Source organism: Triticum urartu, chromosome 5A, assembly GCF_056163025.1.
Source record: "Triticum urartu cultivar PI428250 chromosome 5A, HENAU_Tu73, whole genome shotgun sequence".
Taxonomy (NCBI): Eukaryota; Viridiplantae; Streptophyta; class Magnoliopsida; order Poales; family Poaceae; genus Triticum; species Triticum urartu.
The window spans coordinates 544,813,318-544,834,596 of record NC_141877.1 but is presented as its reverse complement, the minus strand read 5'-3'; the positions used below and the strand labels follow the sequence as shown (position 1 = coordinate 544,834,596).

Genomic DNA, 21,279 nt, shown 5'->3' with positions numbered 1-21,279 from the left:
CCCACCAGACTTGGTTCGTCTTTGTTGGCCACCGCAACAAGGCTTCGGATAGTGGCTCTCCATTCGTCGAGTTTCCTCGTAGTGGGAGGAAAGTCGAGAAGCAACTACGTGCGCACCAGGGCCTCTGCTGGCGTCGGTGGCGGCGAAACCTGCATGGATCGCAACGCGCTTCGACTTCTGACCATGTCAGAAGGAGCTCTATCACGACCCCGCGGTCGCATGCCGTTTTCACCAGCGCCTCGGCGAGTGGGCAGGTCTTCTACGTCCCGGGAGTGGCGCTCGGGGCTCTTCCCGCGGCGACGCCCGGGATCTTCGGCGTGATTACCCCGTTCGTCGCGCGCTGCCTGGGAGGAGCGCACTGTTGGCACCGGTGTGGGAGTCTCGGAGGCCCTTGCGTCGCCTTCGGGCGGGGCGGCGATGACCTTGGAAGGCCCCGCTCCACCCGCGAAGGGCTTGGCTCCGCCTTTGGATTTGGCGACGTGTGGCCCGTTACCAGGCGCACAAACATCGCCGCCTCCCGAACTCCGGCTGCTGGGATGGTGTTGGAGTTTGCGAGCAGTGCCCCAGGTCCTTTCTGCGACCGGTCCGCTGCTCGCCCGCGTCGGGACGGGCTGTCCGGCTTCCGACTGGCCAACCGCCACCGTCATCTTCTTCTTGGGCGCCATGATGATGAAGAAGCGCCAAATTAACTGCTAAACCGATTCTCACAACTGCGCCCCCTACCTGGCGCGCCAAAGATGTCGGTGGGAACGACACCTATGGGATCACAAGAATCCCTACTGTGGTTAGCGGGGCGCGGGGTCGTGAGAAGAGCGGATCAAACAGATAGCACATGGTTCGTTTATCCACGTTCGGGCCGCGAGGATGCGTAAAACCCTACTCCTGCTTTGGTGGATTGTATATCTGTCTTCTTGAGCTAGCTATGGGGCGGAGGAGCTCCAAAAAGCCGAATCCTTCCCCTGGTCGCCTCGGGCCTCCTTTTATAGAAAAAGGGGTTGCCACAGTGGCACACAGGAGGTGGAAAGGGTATAGTGATGTGAGGTTATCCCTCGCATTACATGACAAGGCGCCTTTAATGCGTCTTGCTTAGGTGTCCTTGCTTTATCGGGGACGGGGGAGAGATCTGTCTCGTCCGTCGCCGCTCCTTCTTGGGTCGACACGCGCCCTGGCCAGCGACGCCTGCGACGCCATGTAGGTAGGCAGGCAGCTGAGGTGGCACAGTGGTGGGTCTCCACGAAGATCTGCATGCCGCCACGCAGGTGCCTGCCCAGCTGGTTGGGTCGGCAGCTGCATGCATGCGGTGGTGGAGGTTTAGTCGGCGTGGGCCTGATGGTGGCCCTGCGGGTGTCCTCGGTAAGGGACTTGCCGGGGCCCCGGCAAGGGTCTTGCCGAGGCGCCTGCTGTCATCCCCGACAAGGCGCTTGCCGGGGGCCTTGTGGTCTTCCTCGGCTGGGATCCCGCCAAGGGTTGTCGTCTCCTTAGTGCGTATCTGATCTTGAATGTCTTCACAAAGATCTGCATGCCGCCACGGGGATGTCTCCCGAATCCTTGCCCTTTGGGGGCAGTGGACTCAAGGGTGATTTGCTCCGTAGGCGCGGGACGAGTCGCCGCGGCAAGGGTCTTGCCGGGGCTGCTAGAACTGTCCCCCGGCAAGGATCTTGCCGGGGGAGTCCGCTTCGTCCCCTTTGATCTTCGTGATCTTGGCCTTGGCGTCATTCTAGTTCTCTTGAGCTTCGGTCTTACCCTGGCTCACCTCCCTTGCCTTTCTTGGTGTGGTGGTATCTGCGGCTCAGACTGCCCGTGCACAGTTATAGGGGTACAAAAAGTGTACCCCTCTTTTTGTACACCGACACATCGCCACGATCACCTCCGAGATGCAGTGTCCTGTGGCACACTTCCCCATCACCTACCTTGGGCTGCCTCTTGCCGTCCACAAGGCTTGCTCAACGAGTTTGGAGCCGATCCTCGACAAGCTCGGCCGCAAGTTATCCACCTGGCGCGCCTCCATGCTCTCTCAAGGTGATCGCCTTGCCCTAGTGTGACATGTCCTATGCGCCATCCCCACGCATTTCCTCACGGCCATCGCCTTCAACAAAACGGCCATCAAGAAGGTGAATCGGATCATCCGTGGATTCATCTGGGCGGGCCACAAGGAGGCGAACAAAGGCCAATGCCGTGTCAACTAGCAGCGGGTGTCCCACCCTATCTCTCTCGGCGGTCTTGGCATCCGCGACATCTATCGTACGGGCTTGTCTCTGCGCGTTCGCTGGATGTGGCTCTAGCTCACGGACCCCTCGCGACCATGGAGCCACCTCCCCATTCCTCACGACGCCGACGCAAACGCTATCTTCCGCGCCTCCACAAGCTGGCAGCTTGGCTCGGGCGACACCTGCTGCTTCTGGACCAACCACTGGATCAATGGCAGATCTGTGGCTGAGATCACCCCTCTCGTCTACACTCTCGTCCCGTGCCGCTTCCGCAAAGACCGCACTATGTGCGACGGCCTTCACCTACGTTCCTGGGTCCACGACATTCGAGGCGCACTTGGCCCGGCGGCCATGGTGCAATACGTTAGACCTCTGGCGCCTCGTGCGCCACACACCGCTTTCCTCCACTCCAGACGTGCTCTCCTGGCGTTGGACCGCTTCTGCCACGTACTCGGCGAGCTCCTGCTACAAGGCGTTATTCTTGGGCGCATGTGAAGACCCTCACTGGCGGCTCACCTGGCGTCCATGGGCGCCTCTTCGCGTCAGGTTCTTCCTTTGGCTTGCCATGCAAGACCGCTGCTGGACCGCGGAGCGGCTTGCCCGCCACGGCTTGCCGCACGAGGACACCGTGCGTGTTCTGCGATCAAGAACTCGAGTCCATGCATCACCTCCTCGCGGCCTGCTCGTTCTCGCGTCAGGTTTGGCATGAGATCCTCGGCTGGGCTCGCATGGCCGTCGATCTTCCAACTACAGACACCCCCTTCCAGACATGGTGGACTTCCTGCCTCGACTGCTCGCCGGCGCCTGTGTGAAAAGGCCTATCCTCCCTCATCATCCTCACGGCGTGGTGGCTCTGGAAACACCGCAATGCGTGCATTTTCGACCGAGCCACTCCTTTGCTCACCCTGGTCTCCGACACCATCAAAGACGAGGTGCGCCTATGGGCAAAGGCAGGCGCCAAAGGGCTGCTTAACATCATCCCTGGAGAGTAGTTGCTAGCGTAGGCACCTAGGGCTGAGCAGGCCCCTTGTTCTAGTTTGCTCCGACGCTTGTGCACCATGCCTCTGTGTAGATGGCCCAGTATGCATTGTAATCCCATGCTACTTTCTCCTTCTATCAATATAAAGATACGCAGCTTGCGTATTCGCGAAAAAAGAAATAGTTTCTGACATGGGTCATTTCATGTGAAACTCGTCATTATTGTCAAAACGGTGATTTTGGTCCCTCCTCTTGGGGGCAACTAGTTGTCCTGCAGAAAGAACCTGATTAGGCGTCTGGGAGAGCTGCAACGACGTAGTCATTACCTACTCCTGCAGAAAGAAAGAATGTCCATCTCCTGTGTGTGTTATTTTTTTTAAAATATCAGTACAGACACATGCGCTCATATACACGCGTATACACTCACCCATATGAACGCGCACACGCATACTCTATCCCTATGAGCACCTCCGAAAGACTGAGCCGACATATCATCTTGAGATTTACAAAGTTGCCGTAGGCACCTCGTCGTCGACGGGAACATCTCCTCCCATTGAATGCGCATCGCCGAAAATTCTAAAATAAATCCAGGAATAAATGCGAGCACCAGGATTTGAACCGTGATGGTTGGTGCGCTTACATCTAAGTGTGTTAACTAACACGCCTGCAAGCGCACGTTCATCTATATTATTATTTTTCGGGAAAACTTCCAATCTATTCATCTTCAATCATGGTAGTACAACGAACCCTAGAAATAACAAAAAAATTTACATCCAGATCCATGGACCACCTATCCACGACTACAAGCACTGAAGCGAGCGGAAGGCACGCCGCTGTCATCGCCTCTCCCTCGCCGGATCCGGGCAAACCTTGTTGTAGTAGACAGTCGGAAAGTCGTCGTGCTAAGGCCCCATAGAACCAACACACCAGAACAGCAACCGCCGCAAATGAAGAGTGTAGATCAAATGATCCAACCTGAAGACACACGAACGAAGACGAACGACAAACAAATCCGAGCAAATCCACCAAAGACAGATCTGCCAGAGACACACCTCCACACGCCCACCGATAATGCTAGAGACATCACTGGAAGGGGGCTAGGCGGGGATACCTTTATTCCATCTTCAGGGAGCCGCCGTCGTCTCACCTTCCTAAGCAGGACATAAACCCTAACAAAATTCGAAAAAAGATCTAAAAACAGAGCCCTTCCTCCGGCAAGGGGCGAAATCCACTCGGCTTCCATAGCCCTAAAGCCACCGGAGACGGGACGGACCGGCGCCGGCGCCGGCGGGAGGCAGAGTACCCTAATTTTTTGGAGACGGCGGCTGGCTAGGTCAAGAGGCCAAGACACGAGTTACTCTGTACTTTATGGCAAGTACTCCAGTATGATAACTGTATGATTAAGCTTACATCGATGTAAGCGCTTTATATATTTATTTAAAATTCCATATAGATGCATGTGATGAATATGAAGAACACTAGTTTCATACCTATTGTGTCTCAAGTCACAACTTTTTTCACACTGATAATTTTCTCACTAACCTTCCCAATTACTAAAATACAAGTGAAAAAGTGAGCAGAGTGGACGTGCAACCACTATCTGAATTCGAGTCCTTGTGGGCAACAATTCAGCTTTTATTCAGTCCCTTCATACCAAAAATACAGGTGTGTCTCGTTTCGTTAAGTCAATATGCAAACATATAACTTCTCGCAAAAAAGGTCAAACAAGTACTTGACAATTAATTTGCAAATATATGTCTACATAATATAAACCCAGCATTTTCAAATTTGTATTGAAAATACTTACTTATAATTGTGTTCAATGTTTTCAGTAAATATGGCGTATACCGGATACATAGTACATTGGTTATAACTAGATAATGAGCATATACCAAAACCCACAGACACATGAAAGATACTTACAAAGGAGAAATTCCAACCAAGACGCTGGACTAAAAACCCTCACGAAAGCTATAGTTGAACTTATCATCGTTGCGTCACCTTAGCTCTAGCTGGCGATGGACAACATCGGAACATCCGCCATGTGTGATATAGATTGGCAATCCTAGTATGCACATCGATGGGGAAACCACTTCGACCTAGGCACACGGCCATGCAAACATTGCCACACCTACCGACGACCTTGTTCATGGAGGCTTGGAAAGAAGGGGCCATTGAAGATGATGCCCATAAAGCAACGCCATAGGGCATCAACAAAAACCTACTCATCGTCAAAAGACCGACAAAGACAAAAACTCATAAGCTCCTTGGCAAAGCCAACCAAATGCCACTGATATCAAATTGCAGCCGTAGGACGTTTATCTGATTCTAAGACAACGCGTTGTTATCACTATAGAGATATATAGACCAGAAAAAGACAACAATCACCTTTCGTCTGCGCCCATGGCGCTGAATCGTAGGCTAGAGACAGAGGGAAGCGGAAATTGGATCTAGAGAGTGGCAACACACTCGCTACTTCATGCGACAGCAATAGTTTGTTGTCTTATAGAATCAAAATACCGAGAAAGTGGAAGATTGGCTCTATGATCTTGATATCTTGAATTGAGCCCATAGAAATAATATTGAGGGTCATGTTACGCATCGACCGGTTTATGCCCTTGAAAGATCGACCTCCTAGACTGTTGGATGGATGCACACATAACCGTCATATCTTGCAACAAGCTCAGTGTTGTGGTCGTCTCTCTGCAACAACGGCCTTGTTGCAATCTTCCTCTTTTTTTCTCTGATCTCTGCAACGGAAGCCTTGTTGCAAAAATATTTTTCGAACTAGTTTCTTTTCCCGAACCTTTCATTTTCCTTCAATCTTTGCGACATAGGTGCTATTGCAGACACCTTTGCAACAGGACCCCTATTGCAAAAAAAGGATATCCGCACGGCCCGCGAACACGGCGGCACCATTGCAACAAGAGCCCCTATATATTGTCGGTGGATCGATCCCGTCTGGATAGATATGGAGAGAACATGACTACGAGAGCATGATGTTGGGTGCGGGGCATTGTCGGCCATGACCGGAAGCTTGCTCCCGCCTGGAGGAGGCTGGCAGGGCGCGCTAGAACCCCTGAGCTCCCCGTCGGGTCGTCGACAGCGCCATGGATGGAAGGAGAGGAAGGAGACAGAGGGGAGGACGTGCTGGCAATGAGAAGGTGCTGACGGGAGTCGTGCCGTAGGTTGCCAGATCTGGTGAGGAAGATGGAGGTGCGGCGCTGCACGTAGACGGGGACCTCTGTTTTTTCGTCGCCGTCACCGCACAACAAACCTTCTCTTGCTCAACATGGTTTGAGTTGAAAATAGCTTACCTATGAATAGGATTGTTGCAGGTCTTTTAATCAAAAGAAGGAGGCGCTCCAGAAGATCAGTCGGCTGAAAGAGAAGCGTTTTTGATAATTTTATGTTTCTATAAATTGCACTCTAGGGTTTATTTTTCGGCCATTGCAATAAAAAAGGATTTGTTTTTCCTACTGCAAAAGGAAAAGATATATTTTCCTAATAATATTTTTTTAAACTAAAATTACTAATTTTTCTGTCTCCGACGGCCTCCTTTTCCGTCTTGTCCTACCCAAATCAGTTTTTTGTAGAAAGATGCCCTAAATCACTGCTGTGGACCGGTGAGGCCGCCAGCCGCCGGACACCGGCTCCGTCGACCCCCACCGAAGGCAGCAAGCGGATGGGAGGAGCGGCAGCCGCAGAGTCGGGACTCCTATCTCTCCAGATCGGCGGAGAAGGAAGGCCGGATGGTGCGGAGCGGCGGCAGCGGCGTGAAGGGCGGAGCAATAATAGGCAGCGGCGGCTGGAGTAGCAGACGGCGGCAGCGGGGGACGGAGCAAGGAGGGAGGGGAAGGAAATGGCGTGCGGCAATGAAGAGAGGGGCGGCAGTTTAGGGGATCTACCTACCGCAGGTTCGTCGATTCGAGTTCATCCACCCGCTACTGCTAGTATTAACAATATCATAGTATTGCTCCACCTTTTTGAAAACGAATTGAAAATATGCATCTTTTTCAGCTCGAATAAACTGGTTTGATCTGCTTGATTATAGCAATGCAGATCATCTAGGTCTGAAGCTTTTAACGAGTAATTTGGTTTGGTCAGGTCAAACAAAAATACAAAATACGGCCGGGCAAAGTAGAGCAAAAGATATGGTTGAGCTAGCCATCCTAAGTGTGATTACCATATGAAAAGTCAGTAGGCAACAAGGAGATAATGCTGGAGTGGTTACTGCTAACCATGTGCATATATACACACTGGGTCAACGTGCGAAATGAATCGGCCTCTCACTTTGTGCTTGTGAGGGAGCGAGGGAGAGCTAGACACAGTCATGGGTATATCAGGTGCTGTGGAATGGTGGGAGGAGTGGCATCTGCGCATCCTCGTCCTCAGCAGCCTCTTCATCCAGTACCTCCTGCTCTGCTCCGCTCCCTTGCGTAAGTTTGCTATTCCTTCCTGGTACAGATCCATCATATGGCTCGCATACCAAGGCAGCGATGCTGTCGCCATATACGCCCTGGCCACCCTCTTTAACCGCCAAAGGAGTCAGGATCATGGTAGTGGTACTTCTGCAAACAACAGTAGCATCCTGGAGGTGGTGTGGGCACCAGTTCTCCTGATGCACCTCGGAGGGCAGGACCTCATAACCGCCTACAATATCGAAGACAATGAGCTGTGGACGCGGCACATCCTCACAGCCGTGTCCCAGGTCACTGTAGCTATCTATATGTTCTGCAAATCGTGGCCAGGAGGCGACAAGAGGTTGTTGCAGGCATCAATCTTGTTCTTCGTCCCTGGGATTCTCAAATGCATAGAGAAGCCCTGGGCTCTCAAGAGTGCTAGCATTAATAGCCTAGTAAGCTCTTCCGGTCATGCTCCGAGGAGAACTGCCACCAGAGAAGGCGAGATCAATTCGCTTGAAGACTACGTGCAAAAGGCAAGGGCTTTTGCCCAGACCGACCCTGGTTGTCAAGCACAAGAAGGTGATGCGGTCGACCATGGGGCTGACAATTATCTTTCTCAATCACAAGGAGAAGATAGTGTGGTGGACCTTGAGGCCAACCATCGAACTCAAACACAAGGAGTGGCTGCCACTGTGGATCTTGAGCCCGATCATCATCCTCAGACCTCAAGGACATGGATAGGTCGCCTAAACCAAATAAAGGAAAAAATGGGAAGCCACGTAAACCAAATAATGGAGAAAAGGAGAACCCACCTAATCCAAAGAGAGCCAAGATTGAGAAGGCGAGATAATGACTATAATGGGGACCCTGAGACCTACAGGATATTTGTGGATTTTGCATCGCCGTATCCTGATCGGCTTGTGATCCTAAAATCCTTTTGGGTGCTTGATGGAAAACAAGCATACATTTTATTGCAGAATAGATTGTTCAGCATTTTCAATCTTCTCTACACAAAATCAAAGATACTCGGCAGTTTTAAAGAAGAGGAAGACCCGAGCGGGTTGGAACTTCTTTCTCTGTACATACGGTTATCGGCTAGTTTATTGCCATGGGCAGCCATAGGCCTATTCCACAAGAGTCACAGAGAAGATTATGATGATAATGATGTCAAGGTTACATATGCCTTGTTCTGCTGTACTGCAGTGCTAGAGTACTGTTCCTGTGCTTCCTTTGCCTTTGCGAAATTTACTTTTCTAAAGGTATTTCTCAATGCCATACTCAATGTCAAAGATAGCCTCATAGGCCAATTTAATCTGGTAGGATTCTTTGCTCGTAACAGAAGGCACTCCAGGAAGATGTGCATCGTTAATTTCTTTAACTGTAAAGACTTTCTTGACCAACATTGGTCCATGAAGCCCTGCAAGTTATCCTTTGCAATTCTAGATCTGGTTCTTAAGTATGTGAAGATGGGGTGGGAAGATCAAATAAAAGATACTGACAGCTACTGGAAGTTCAACGATCGCAGGGGGCAATGGACTCTTCAGTCCAACAATTGCGGCAAAGATCTCAGTTGCAGCTTAAGGAAGCCATTCGACGAGAGTGTTCTTCTCTGGCACATCGCAACGGATTTCTGCTTCTACTACATGGGCGCATCAGCAGATCACCAATGTGCCACTGCTCAGTGTATTCAAGATGCTTCCGGTGAGGGTCATGGGTGTGCTGTTTGGTGTGAAAGATCTCCTCATCACAAAAGAGCCGTCCAGTGCAGAGAAATCTCCAACTACATGATGTACCTACTGTTTGTCAACCCTGAGATGCTACTGCCAGGCACTAGGCGAAATCTGTTCACAGCTGCCAATTCTGAGCTAAAGAAGATCCTCAAGGATGACAATCCATCGCTCAAGAAAATTGTCAAGGGCGGCAAGCCTTCGCTCATGGAGATCCTCAAGTGCAATAAACCATTCTGCAACTTCTTCACAGTCAAAAGGCCATCGCTCAAGGAAATCGAAAGAGGATTTACACAGAGAATAATCGCGAAGGTACAGCCCACAGAAAACAGAGAACAAGTTGTTGAACATACGGACTTGCCACTGGATGCGGAGACAGATGCAACTACACAAGAAGGTTTTGTCCATGATGCATGGAATCTTGCCAATGGGCTGCTACAAATGCGTGATGAGAAGATGTGGGAGGTGATCGAAGGCGTGTGGGTGGAGATGCTCTGCTTCTCGGCTAGTAGGTGCCGAGGGTACCTACATGCCAAGAGTTTGGGCACTGGTGGGGAGCTGCTCACGTATATCTGTCTCCTGTTGTCGCACATGGGGATGGAGACCTTACCGGAGAGGTTGCAGAGGACGGAACTTTCAAGTGGAGGAAATGCAGGGTCACTCCATTGACTTCCCAGGTTAGCACCAGCAGCCATTGTTTGAGAAATGATGCTTATGATGTTATGAAGACAATTTCCACTCTGCATTCCATCTTTATTGCTTATTTTCTTATTCATGGAAGTTCTTTTATTATTCGTTCATTAATTGTGATATTCCGTCTATATATCGTCTCGTCACTCATGGTATTATAGTGTTATTGTTCTTCAAGGATGCCAGGTTTGGAGATATATTTTAACTATGTGAATATGTGATATACAAGGTACCTGGGAGCGAGGACCCACCACCCTTGAGACGCCGGAGGCCTCATGAAGCTGCTGCTGCTGGGGCATCTACCTCTCGACCTCAAGAAATACAACCAGCTGAATAACCTGAGAAGTCATTATCTCCGTGTTGTTTTGTACATGGTGATAATCCTGTGTGTCTGTATTGCTACCCATCTGCCGTTCATATCCTTAGCTTTCCCCGGATTGTTTCATGCTTGTCTGTATTGTTCATTACCTATCTCCATCTGCTATACATGGAGATAGTGTCATGTATTGTTTTATTACCTTACCTACCAGTCTGTTTGTGTGCTGTTAGAGCTGCAAAATTACAATGTCTGTACTCTGTAGTATAGTATGGATGCCAGATTACTCCATGGATGCCCGCCCCGTGTTGAATTCTGCAGCATGCTTGTTTGAAAGAGTGGATTTGGTGTGATCAGAGTCATTTGAAAGAGTATCTACCTTGTTGAGGTAATTAAGATATAGCTACCCTAAGATTCATGAATTGCGGTGCTGTTTATTTTCCTCAATCTCCATGATATTATAACTTGGTGTTGTTGAGCATGTGATCTACCAGATAGACCAGTTGAATAAAGTGTGAAACTATTGCTCTTTATTTACAACGTGGATATCCCGTGTGTCCGTATTGCCAGTCTGTCGTTCGACTCCGATTTGCAGCTGTGGTATTTTGCAGAGCTTAATACACTAGAGCTGTTGGTAACTACCAGTTCATCTCTACAATGGGCATGCCAGTAAAACGGTCGCCCTATGCCGTAATATTAGTTGCTGTAGAGCTTACCAGTGGAAGTTCTGTCTTTTTTGTTCATTGTGATATGCTGTTCAGATGATAGTTTTTTCTTCCTTGGATCTTCATGATTGTCTTGTTGATGTGTCATTAGTGCCCAAAGCCCCAAAGGCACTGCTATTTTCCGCTTCTTTAATTTTTACATGTGCGTGCACGCTGGCGAGTATCTCATCTCCTTATGCGTGGAAATAATCTCTTGTTTGTATTTGTTGATACGCAGCAACTGCTTCCCTGCACTATATAGAGAGCTTGATGCACTACTAGTCCAGTTTGATGTTGATGCGCCGTGTCAGATTAATTACCTCTCATTTGTAGGCTAGTTTATCTGTGGTAAACGATGCATGCATGCGGTCATCATGTTTACCCACACTCATCATATCATCACTTCCTGGTTACAGAGGAAGAACAACAGCAGTTACTTAGCAGCAGCCATCTGACTGAAAAATACTCCCTCCGTCCTATAATATAAGAATGTTTTTGACACTGCATGGGACTGAATCATTTATTTTTCAGACGTACACAGACAGAGAGCTTCTCAGGCCTCCGGCGTCTGATGCCTGCTGGCCATGTAAATTGGCACAGCACATAAGCTTATCGGAATGCAGGGATTCTCCAGCATCGGCATCATCGAAAGCTCTGCTCTGCGATCGATGGAGCAACATTGCAACAGCATTGTACGTACGGAGGCTGATGCATTTCATCATCGTATTTAGAGAGTCCTGGGTAGGGGCAAGAAGGGCGACGCCCTAGGGCCCAGCCTGATGGGGGGCCCCGACCCAGAGTATGTACTATACTACTACACTGCCGCCTGCCAAACAAAAAGCGCCGTAAAGCCTGAAGCCCAATTAGCAGGTTATGTTCTATTAAAAAAAGCAGCAGGTTACGTGAATTCTGAAAGGCACTATCCCAATTTCGATTTAATCGATCCATCTTGTAACACCAACCGTCGTCGTTTCTTCTCCCTCGGTATGCTCGTTCCCTGTTCTGCTCCTACTCCCGAAGCACCCAGCATGTCTAGCAAATTAATGGACATTACTGCTGTAGCTGATTTCTTTGACCTACTTTGAGTTTCACCATCTCACTCCCCTATGGGTTTGCCTATAAGGCTGGTCATAGTGGGGAGTAACTTATACTAGTGTCATGCATATGACACTAGTCTAAATTACTATCTTTATAGTGCAAAGTAACATAGTAGTAGTGTCATAGAGGACTACATTTATTAGTTTGTAGACTCATCTTGTATTGGGAAGCGCTATGTTACAGTAACATATTATGTTACCACTTCTCATTAACTACATGCCACATAAGCAAATTTTTTTTGAAGTGCGCTATGTTACTAACTAAGTTACTCCCACTATGACTAGCCTAAGTATTCTTATGTAACGGACGGCAGCACGCAAAGGCAACACTTCATAAGCACGGTCACTTTGCAAGTTGCAACAGGACAGCTTCTTGGGTCAAAAGCCTACAAAGTTCTTGTAATTTTAGAGTCTTTTTCCGCTTGATCTTTGTACTGTTTTTTTGGTTTTCTAGCGATTCACCGACAGGTCTTCTATATCTGTACATGTTGCTTATTTGAGGATACGGGGACCCTAGGAAGATCTGATATGCTTGGGTTGGATATATAGTTGAATTTCTTCTATTTTTCATTCGACAAATTCAGGTATTTCCACTCCTTTCTTGTAAAATGTTGCCTAAAAACATAATTTTGAGAAAAGAAGAAAGAAAATGCTAGCAGATAAGTTAGATCCAATATATTTTATTAGGTAATGAAAAAGAGATGCTTTTAGGCCGAAAAAATGATGTGCTTTGTTTTCTTTTTTTTGCGCTGATTATGCTTTGTATCGATATAATTTATTTTTTTCACTATATTAGGCCCACCTTTTGCATTCGCCCCGGCCTCCGAAAAGTTAGGACCGGCCCTGTTAGAGACGAATGTGCACTGTTTCGGGCGTAGTTGGGATTTCTACGAGGTACTACATATCAAAATGATGATTGTAGTCGGACAACGGCCCATCTCTTCCGTCCATCTGGCAATTGGACAACAATGCCTTCGCAAGATTTCTCCCACACGCACTACCAGAAAAACTGGGGTTGTCGACGGCCAAATCTATGCCGACGGCCCCCGTCGGCATCTATGGACCTATGCCGACGGCCAAGGATAGGCCGTAGGCGTAGAATAGCCGTCGGCATACATCCATCTATGCCGACGGGGCCGTCGGCATAGACGAGGCCATCGGGACCGCCCGAGATACGCCTACGGGGCCCGTCGGCATAGGACAGGCCGTCGGCATAGTTCGGGCCCCCCTGCCCGGTCAGCGCTGACCATTTGACGGCGTTGACCCTACGCCGACGGGCGGTAACGGCGGCCGTCGGCATATCTGTGGCAGAGGTATGCCTATGGCATAGCCGTCGGCATAGGAACGATGGGCACATGTGCTATAGGAACGATGGTATTTTTTCATAATTTTTGGTGATGGAGAAGTATCCGAAAAATTCCCTCTACGCGGATTGCCCTTCATGCGTCTATGGCTGTGGCCGGCGGCCTCCGGGGGCTAGCATGCCGCCAAATCTTGCGTAGGCGGCCTCTCACAAGTCTGGAAGTGTTGTGGCGGTTGCAAACGTCCGGCACGCGTGTCCGGGGCGTGCCCCCCCTCACGGACGGCGCTGCCGCCGGCACCTGGAGGGGGGAAACGGACGCGTCGGGTCTACACGGAGGGGATCTTGCTGTGGGTTTAGCCCGGATGTTGCTCCAAAGTGTTCCTATGGGCTGACCTAACACAACCGGGTGGGGATGTCCACTGGTCAAAGCCCGTCCGTGCAAAGTCAAAGGGCTAGATCGCGTGGTCAAGCGCTACATGGTTAGGCGGGACGGGGGCACTGGGGTAGCAATGCCACCGGAGCGTCGCACCGGGCCCTCATACATGCGGGGTGGTGTGGTGGCATGTCCGAAGAGGCGGGACGCGTCTCCGGGCGTGGCCCTCCCTCACGGACGGCGATGACACGGTAGTAGACGTTCTGCGGTAACGATGCGGCGTCAATATTACTAAATACTCGGAGCGCGATAAAATCATGAGTTTTTTTGCATGACGTGGGCACATGTGCTATAGGAACGATGGTATTTTTTCATAATTTTTGGTGATGGAGAAGTATCCGAAAAATTCCCTCTACGCGGATTGCCCTTCATGCGTCTATGGCTGTGGCCGGCGGCCTCCGGGGGCTAGCATGCCGCCAAATCTTGCGTAGGCGGCCTCTCACAAGTCTGGAAGTGTTGTGGCGGTTGCAAACGTCCGGCACGCGTGTCCGGGGCGTGCCCCCCCTCACGGACGGCGCCGCCGCTGGCACCTGGAGGGGGGAAACGGACGCGTCGGGTCTACACGGAGGGGATCTTGCTGTGGGTTTAGCCCGGATGTTGCTCCAAAGTGTTCCTATGGGCTGACCTAACACAACCGGGTGGGGAGGTCCACTGGTCAAAGCCCGTCCGTGCAAAGTCAAAGGGCTAGATCCTGTGGTCAAACGCTACAGGGTTAGGCGGGACGGGGGCACTGGGGGGGGGGGGTAGCAATGCCACCGGAGCGTCGCACCGGCCCCTCATACATGTAGGGTGGTGTGGTGGCATGTCCGAAGAGGCGGGACGCGTCTCCGGGGCGTGCCCCCCCTCACGGACGGCGATGACACGGTAGTAGACGTTCTGCGGTAACGATGCGGCGTCAATATTACTAAATACTCGGAGCGCGATAAAATCATGAGTTTTTTTGCACGACGTGGGCACATGTGCTATAGGAACGATGGTATTTTTTCATAATTTTTGGTGATGGAGAAGTATCCGAAAAATTCCCTCTACGCGGATTGCCCTTCGCGCATCTACGGCTGTGGCCGGCGGCCTCCGGGGGCTAGCATGCCGCCAAATCTTGCGTAGGCGGCCTCTCACAAGTCTGGAAGTGTTGTGGCGGTTGCAAACGCCCGGCACGCGTGTCCGGGGCGTGCCCCCCCTCACGGACGGCGCCGCCGCCGGCACCTGGAGGGGGGAAATGGACGCGTCGGGTCTACACGGAGGGGATCTTGCTGTGGGTTTGGCCCGGATGTTGCTCCAAAGTGTTCCTATGGGCTGACCTAACACAACCGGGTGGGGAGGTCCACTGGTCAAAGCCCGTCCGTGCAAAGTCAAAGGGCTAGATCGCGTGGTCAAGCGCTACATGGTTAGGCGGGACGGGGGCACTGGGGGGTAGCAATGCCATCAGAGCGTCGCACCGGGCCCTCATACATGCGGGGTTGAATAAGCGGGGCCAAATCTTGCGTAGGCGGCCTCTCACAAGTCTGGAAGTGTTGTGGCGGATGTTGCTCCAAAGTGTTCCTATGGGCTGACCTTACACAACCGGGTGGATACGTGTATGAGGGCCCGGTGCGACCCCGCATGTATGAGGTCCCGGTGCGACGCTCCGGCGGCATTGCTACCTCCCTAGGGCACGCTCAGGCACCCGACACACGGCTTCGGGGTGTGCCCCCCCTCACGGGCGTCGCTGCCGCCATGTCTCGGAGGGGGGGAATGGCCACCACAGCTTACACCCGGGCACCGGGCCGGTAACTGAACGTTTCACCATAATTGTCCATGTTCTTAGCACAAGTCTAATGAATACCGGAGCTCACAAATATGCCGTAATAAAAAAATAAAAAATATGCCATAATAAAAAAATATGTAAAGTACTTATGCCGACGGCTTAGCCGTCGGCATAGATTGACACGTGGCATGTCCATCTATGCCGACGGCTAAGCCGTCTGCATAGGCTGACCTTATCCACAGCCGCAACCACCCCCTCCACTCATTCTTCCTCCCCCGCACCATCTCCCCCCCGCCCGACCCCGATCCCCACCCGCGCCGCCGCCGCCGCCCTATCCTGACCCTCGCCGCTGCCCCACCCTCGCTGCCGCCGCCCTATCCCGACCCTCACCGCGCCGCCACCCCCATCCCCACCCCCAACTGCGGCGCTGCCCCGCCCCCGCCCCATCCCATCCCCCACCGCCGCCACGCCGTCCCCCACTGCCCGCGCTGCCCCCATCCCCTCCCCCACCATCGCCGCACCGCCCCCATCCCCTCCCCCACCACCGCCGCACCGCCCCTAGTGCCCGCGCCGCCCCAAGACCGCCGTCGACGCCGCCGGGCCGGCCCGTCCCCGGCGGCCCATCCCCGGCTGCGGCCGCCCCGTCCCCGACTGCGCCGGCGGGCGACGCCACTGCCCCGCCCGTCGCCGCCCTTCTCCACCCCGACCTCGTCGCCGCCCCGCCTCTGCTTCACCGGTGAGCCCCCTGCTGCTGCTTTGCTGCTACCGCTGCCGCTTGCTGCTTGCTGCCACCGCTGCTGCTTGCTGCCGCTGGTTGCTGCTTCCTGCTACTACGTTAGGTTAGTTAGTTCAGGGTTTAGATGGATAGATTAGTTAGATATATAAATAGTTAGATAGATGGATTATAAGATATAAAATTTTTGTTGATAGGTTAGTTGAGAAAAAAATTGTTGTTGATATATAGATGGATAGATGAGTGGATACTATATCATGATATATAGATGGATAGATGATGATGATGAATATGTGACGAATAGATGATGAGTCCCTATAGTTTTTTTGCCTACATGATGCAAAAATAAGTGAATGCATGTTTAAATGTTTTAAATATGCTCTATGAGTTGTGATGTTCTAATTATTTGTCGTGATGGAATTTGCAGGCTTTGTGGTGTTGCATTCATCGGAGTGACCGTTGTCTGACGCGTTGGTCCCCCTGAGCATCCCTCTGCTGTTCGACTACTTCCTCTACAACCGAGGGTGAGCTACAAGTCCATCTCCTCCATTTTTTCATATCACTAGATTTCATTCTCAAGTCAAGTGGCGTAACCTAGGCATCTCCCGTCCGGAAGGGTTGCATCGATAAATATGCATTCAATTGCATATTTATCACCGCAGCTCTTTCGGATTGTCCAGCGTTTTCCATGGACACCCCGAGGATGTGTAGATTGGGTATGTTCTCCATGTTCTACCCCGTTCTGAAAAAGGATTTCGGCGGCGCCTCCCCATTGTTCTCCAGAGCACATTCTCTCGGCTATTTTCCGAGACGTGTATCCGGAGAACAGCGGGGAGGTGCTGCCAAAATTTTGTCTCGGAACAGGGTAGAATGGAGAACGTACTCAATCTACACATCCTCGGGTGGGATTAGGACCCATCTTTACCTATTAGAGATGTAGGTGGATTCAACGCGGTAGATACTGAAAATTTGATGTGATTAATTTAAGTGAATCCTTAATTATGTTGTGTGGCTTGCAAAAAAGCAGAGGATGGCAGATAATCAGTGGATGTACAGTGGTTTTATCCATCGGAATCGAGTAACATCAGAGTGGATCGCGAAAACCGATGTGTATTTGAAGGAGATATTCTGTCGTCCAATGAGAATTATCCCACCATGCCCCTGTGCGAGATGTGCCAGACGTCACCGTAGAAATCAGACGGACATGAGTGAGCACCTTCGCATGCACGGATATATGCCAAACTTTGACATGCCACCGATAAACATAGCCGAGCAGGACCGTGGTAGAGAGGAGGTGATGCGACAACGCATCGATGGATATGAGGACGACGGGGTCAGGGACATGCTAGATGATGTCATTGTTGCAGAAACGGCAAATGCGACACCTTCAGAGAATGAACCGGAGGAGCCGGAGGCAACCGCAAAGGCCTTCTTGGAGGTCTTGGCCTCGTCGAAGAAACCTCTTTATGCGGGTGCGAAAATATCTCAGTTGGATGCCATCTTGCAACTAATTGCATATTATCTGCCTTACCCAAGCTACACAAGTATATTATCTGCCTTACCCATGCCAGAAAGTGTATCTAAAAGGTTGGGAAGTTGTGTTCAAGGTGTCGCCACATGGTAAGCTACCAGACCCGAATGAAGACGATTACTACAACATTAACCCCATGACATACGAGGGAGTGTTCTATCAAGAGCAACCTGATGATGATGATGATGTGGTTAGAAACGATGACGCTAGACCATTGGGTGATGATGATGTGGACCCAAACATCGACGATGCACGGAATGATGGTGAGACCATTGTCAATGAAAATGACATACTTATGCTAGAAAAGTTAAACGAAGACGCTAACGATGAGGAAGAGCCTCCACCTCCATCGGATAACGAAGATGATATGATTGATAGTGATGATGAGACGGACCGAGAAAGAGGTTACAACAATGATGATTCATATGGGTTCTAGCAGATGTACGTTATGCATTTTTATTAATGTGTTTATTATCATGCCTTTTCCTTCATTTCATTAATTTACCAATTGCTTTTTCTCATTTCAATGTAGGTTCGTGGAACATGGGCAAGGGGAAGGCCGACGGCGTGGGTTTCCTACGCAAGGTCGTCGGCCTGCCTAGTCGGAGTGGTCGAGCACGTAATCCTCCCCCTCGTCTACTTGACGATGACTCCTCACAGGGAGGTCGAGGGAGAGGTGCCCCTAGAGGAGGAGGGGGCGGGGGGAGAGCCTCTAGAGGACGAGGTGCTGGGGGAAGAGCCACTACAGGGGGTCACGGCCAGAAAGAGCGCACCCTCACCGACTTAGGGGTGTTGTCTTCGAGGCCCTCCTCTAGTGAGGTACCCTTCTCTAGTGAGGTACACTCTAGGGAGGAGGAGGAGGAGGTGGAGGAGGAGGCAGGCGAGGAGGAGGAGGAGGTTGGGGAGGGGGAGGCAGGCGAGGAGGAGGGTGGTGGCGAGGATGATGGTGGTGATGGGAAGGGGGTTGACTACAAGGTGTGGCTGCGTGGCAACGCAACGCTACCAAAGTAGGTTCCTGCTACTGAGGAGCAGAAGTGGCTCATTGAGCCCACGGGAAAAGAGTAAGTGGTTCATTATTTTGCTTGTCACATGCTTATTCTGGTTGTTATTTATTTTGCTTGTCACATGCTAATAGTTCATTCTTTTGCAGCAACTGGATATATTCCAAAGGGGTCCGTGTCGGTGTCAAAACCGGCGGATCTCGGGTAGGGGGTCCCGAACTGTGCGTCTAGGCCGGATGGTAACAGGAGGCAAGGAACACGATGTTTTACCCAGGTTCGGGCCCTCTTGATAGAGGTAAAACCCTACGTCCTGCTTGATTAATATTGATGATATGGGTAGTACAAGAGTAGATCTACCACGAGATCAAGGAGGCTAAACCCTAGAAGCTAGCCTATGGTATGATTGTTGTATGATGAAGTTGTCCTACGGACTAAAACCCTCCGGTTTATATAGACACCGGAGAGGGTTAGGGTTACACAAAGTCGGTTACAATGGTAGGAGATCTGGAATATCCGCATCGCCAAGCTTGCCTTCCACGCCAAGGAAAGTCCCATCCGGAGACGGGACGAAGTCTTCAATCTTGTATCTTCATAGTCCTAGAGTCCAGCTGAAGGTATAGTCCGGCCATCCGGACACCCCCTAATCCAGGACTCCCTCAGTAGCCCCTGAACCAAGCTTCAATGATGACGAGTCCGGCGCATAGATTTTCTTCGGCATTGCAAGGCGGGTTCCTCCTCCAAGTCCTTCATAAAAGTTTGTAAACACCAAGAGTAGTGTCCGGCTCTGCAAAATAAGTTTCCACGTATTGCCAAAGAGAGAATAATATTAACACAAATCTAATCTGCTGACGTATTCCGCAGCGTGACATCACACTACGGCCAAGCCTTTATTCGAATCGTTTTCACTTTTCCACCTCAGCGTGTTTTGCGAGGCGGTTTCCTTGGCACGTCTTGTCAAAGCAGAGATCGTGTCCCCTTTATTTACGGGATTCTCACCAATACGGACGTGGGTAACCCAATCGTGCCCGTTAGCATGTCTTCTCGATTAAAGGCGAGTCCCAAACGGTTACGGGGAGGGCTCCTGGTATTCAACCTCTTATAAAGAGACCAAGGCCTTACTCCTTTTCTCAAATCTCAAAACAAGTTCACCCGTCGCCTCGAGTTCCAACACCCTAGGCTCCAGATTCCAGGCGCTTCGGACCTTCGACAATGTCCGGTTCCGACCTTCAAGGCCGATGGATGCCCTCCTCCGTCACGGAGGAGGACGTGCTAAAGCTGAGAGAGGCTAAGTTCTTGACCGCCGAAATTTTGCATAGGTTGCCTGCTCAAAGGCAGGCTATTCCCAGTCCCTAGCCCGGTGAGAGCGTAGTGTTCATGTCTCACTTCCTTTGGGGGTTAGGCTTCCCGATGGATCCCTTTGTGAGGGGGCTAATGTTCTATTATGGGCTGGAATTTCATGACTTAGCTCCGGAGTCCATCCTCCACATTTCCCCATTCATTGTTGTGTGCGAAGCGTTCCTCCGTGTTACTCCTCACTTCGGATTATGGCTCAAGACTTTTGGAGTGGAGCCGAAGATGATCGAGGGACAACACGCAGAGTGCGGAGGCGCTGTCATAAGTAAGAATGCTGATGCTCCATGGCCCGAGGGCTCCTTTCAAGAGGAGCTCGGCTTGTGGCAACGAGAGTGGTTCTATATCACCGCTCCCAGGAGCGCCAAGTGGGTGGCGCCTCCTGCCTTTCGCTCGGGTCCCCCACCACGGCTAGCGTCATGGGTCAACAAAGGATTAGATTGGGGGTTATCCAAAGACGTGCCCTTGTTGCAGGGCCGCATTAGGGATCTCTTAGAAAGAGACCTCAACCTGGTCAAGGTGACGCAGGTCATGCTAATTCGCCGAACACTGCCCGGTAAACGTCGCTCCCATCGTCTGTGGGAGTTTAGTCCGGAGGGACCACGAGCTCTCCAGCATTTTATGGGCGCAACGCCCGTGGAGATGTATAAAATGTTCTTCAGATCACAAGCAATGTGTCCGGATTTGACCGAGAACGCAGGTTTAAGCTGCAATCGCCCGGATACTCAAGTAAGTAACCTTGTGCCCGGACTCGCTATCCGTAAAATTGTCATAAATTCGCCCATAAAAGAGCTGTCCTTTTAAACAGGAGTGGATAGCGAAGGCAAAGCTGATCAGGTGTCCGGCTCCCCTTCCTGAGACCAGGCCGGATCCCGTGCTAGTCAGGATGTTGAAGATCGTGCCTTTGGAGGGAAGTGAGGGGAGGACAAGGAAATTATGGCCTCCTCGAAGGAGGCTCCTCCGAAGGGAAGAACCGACAATTCCTCTCCTAAGGGGAAGAAGAGGGCCGCCTCTGACGAACCGGAGACCATGGCCTCAAAGCGGGGGAAAAAGTCCTCG

At 51.1% G+C, this 21,279-nt stretch overlaps 1 pseudogene across 1 annotated transcript; it reads left to right on the top strand.

Annotated features, from left to right (window-relative positions):
- Window positions 1-7,295: 7,295 nt before the first annotated feature.
- On the top strand, window positions 7,296-10,687 carry LOC147972698 (uncharacterized; annotated as a pseudogene). The gene is made up of 2 exons (XR_015603562.1): window positions 7,296-9,995; window positions 10,238-10,687. The product of XR_015603562.1 is annotated as an uncharacterized LOC147972698 (transcript).
- Window positions 10,688-21,279: the final 10,592 nt, after the last annotated feature.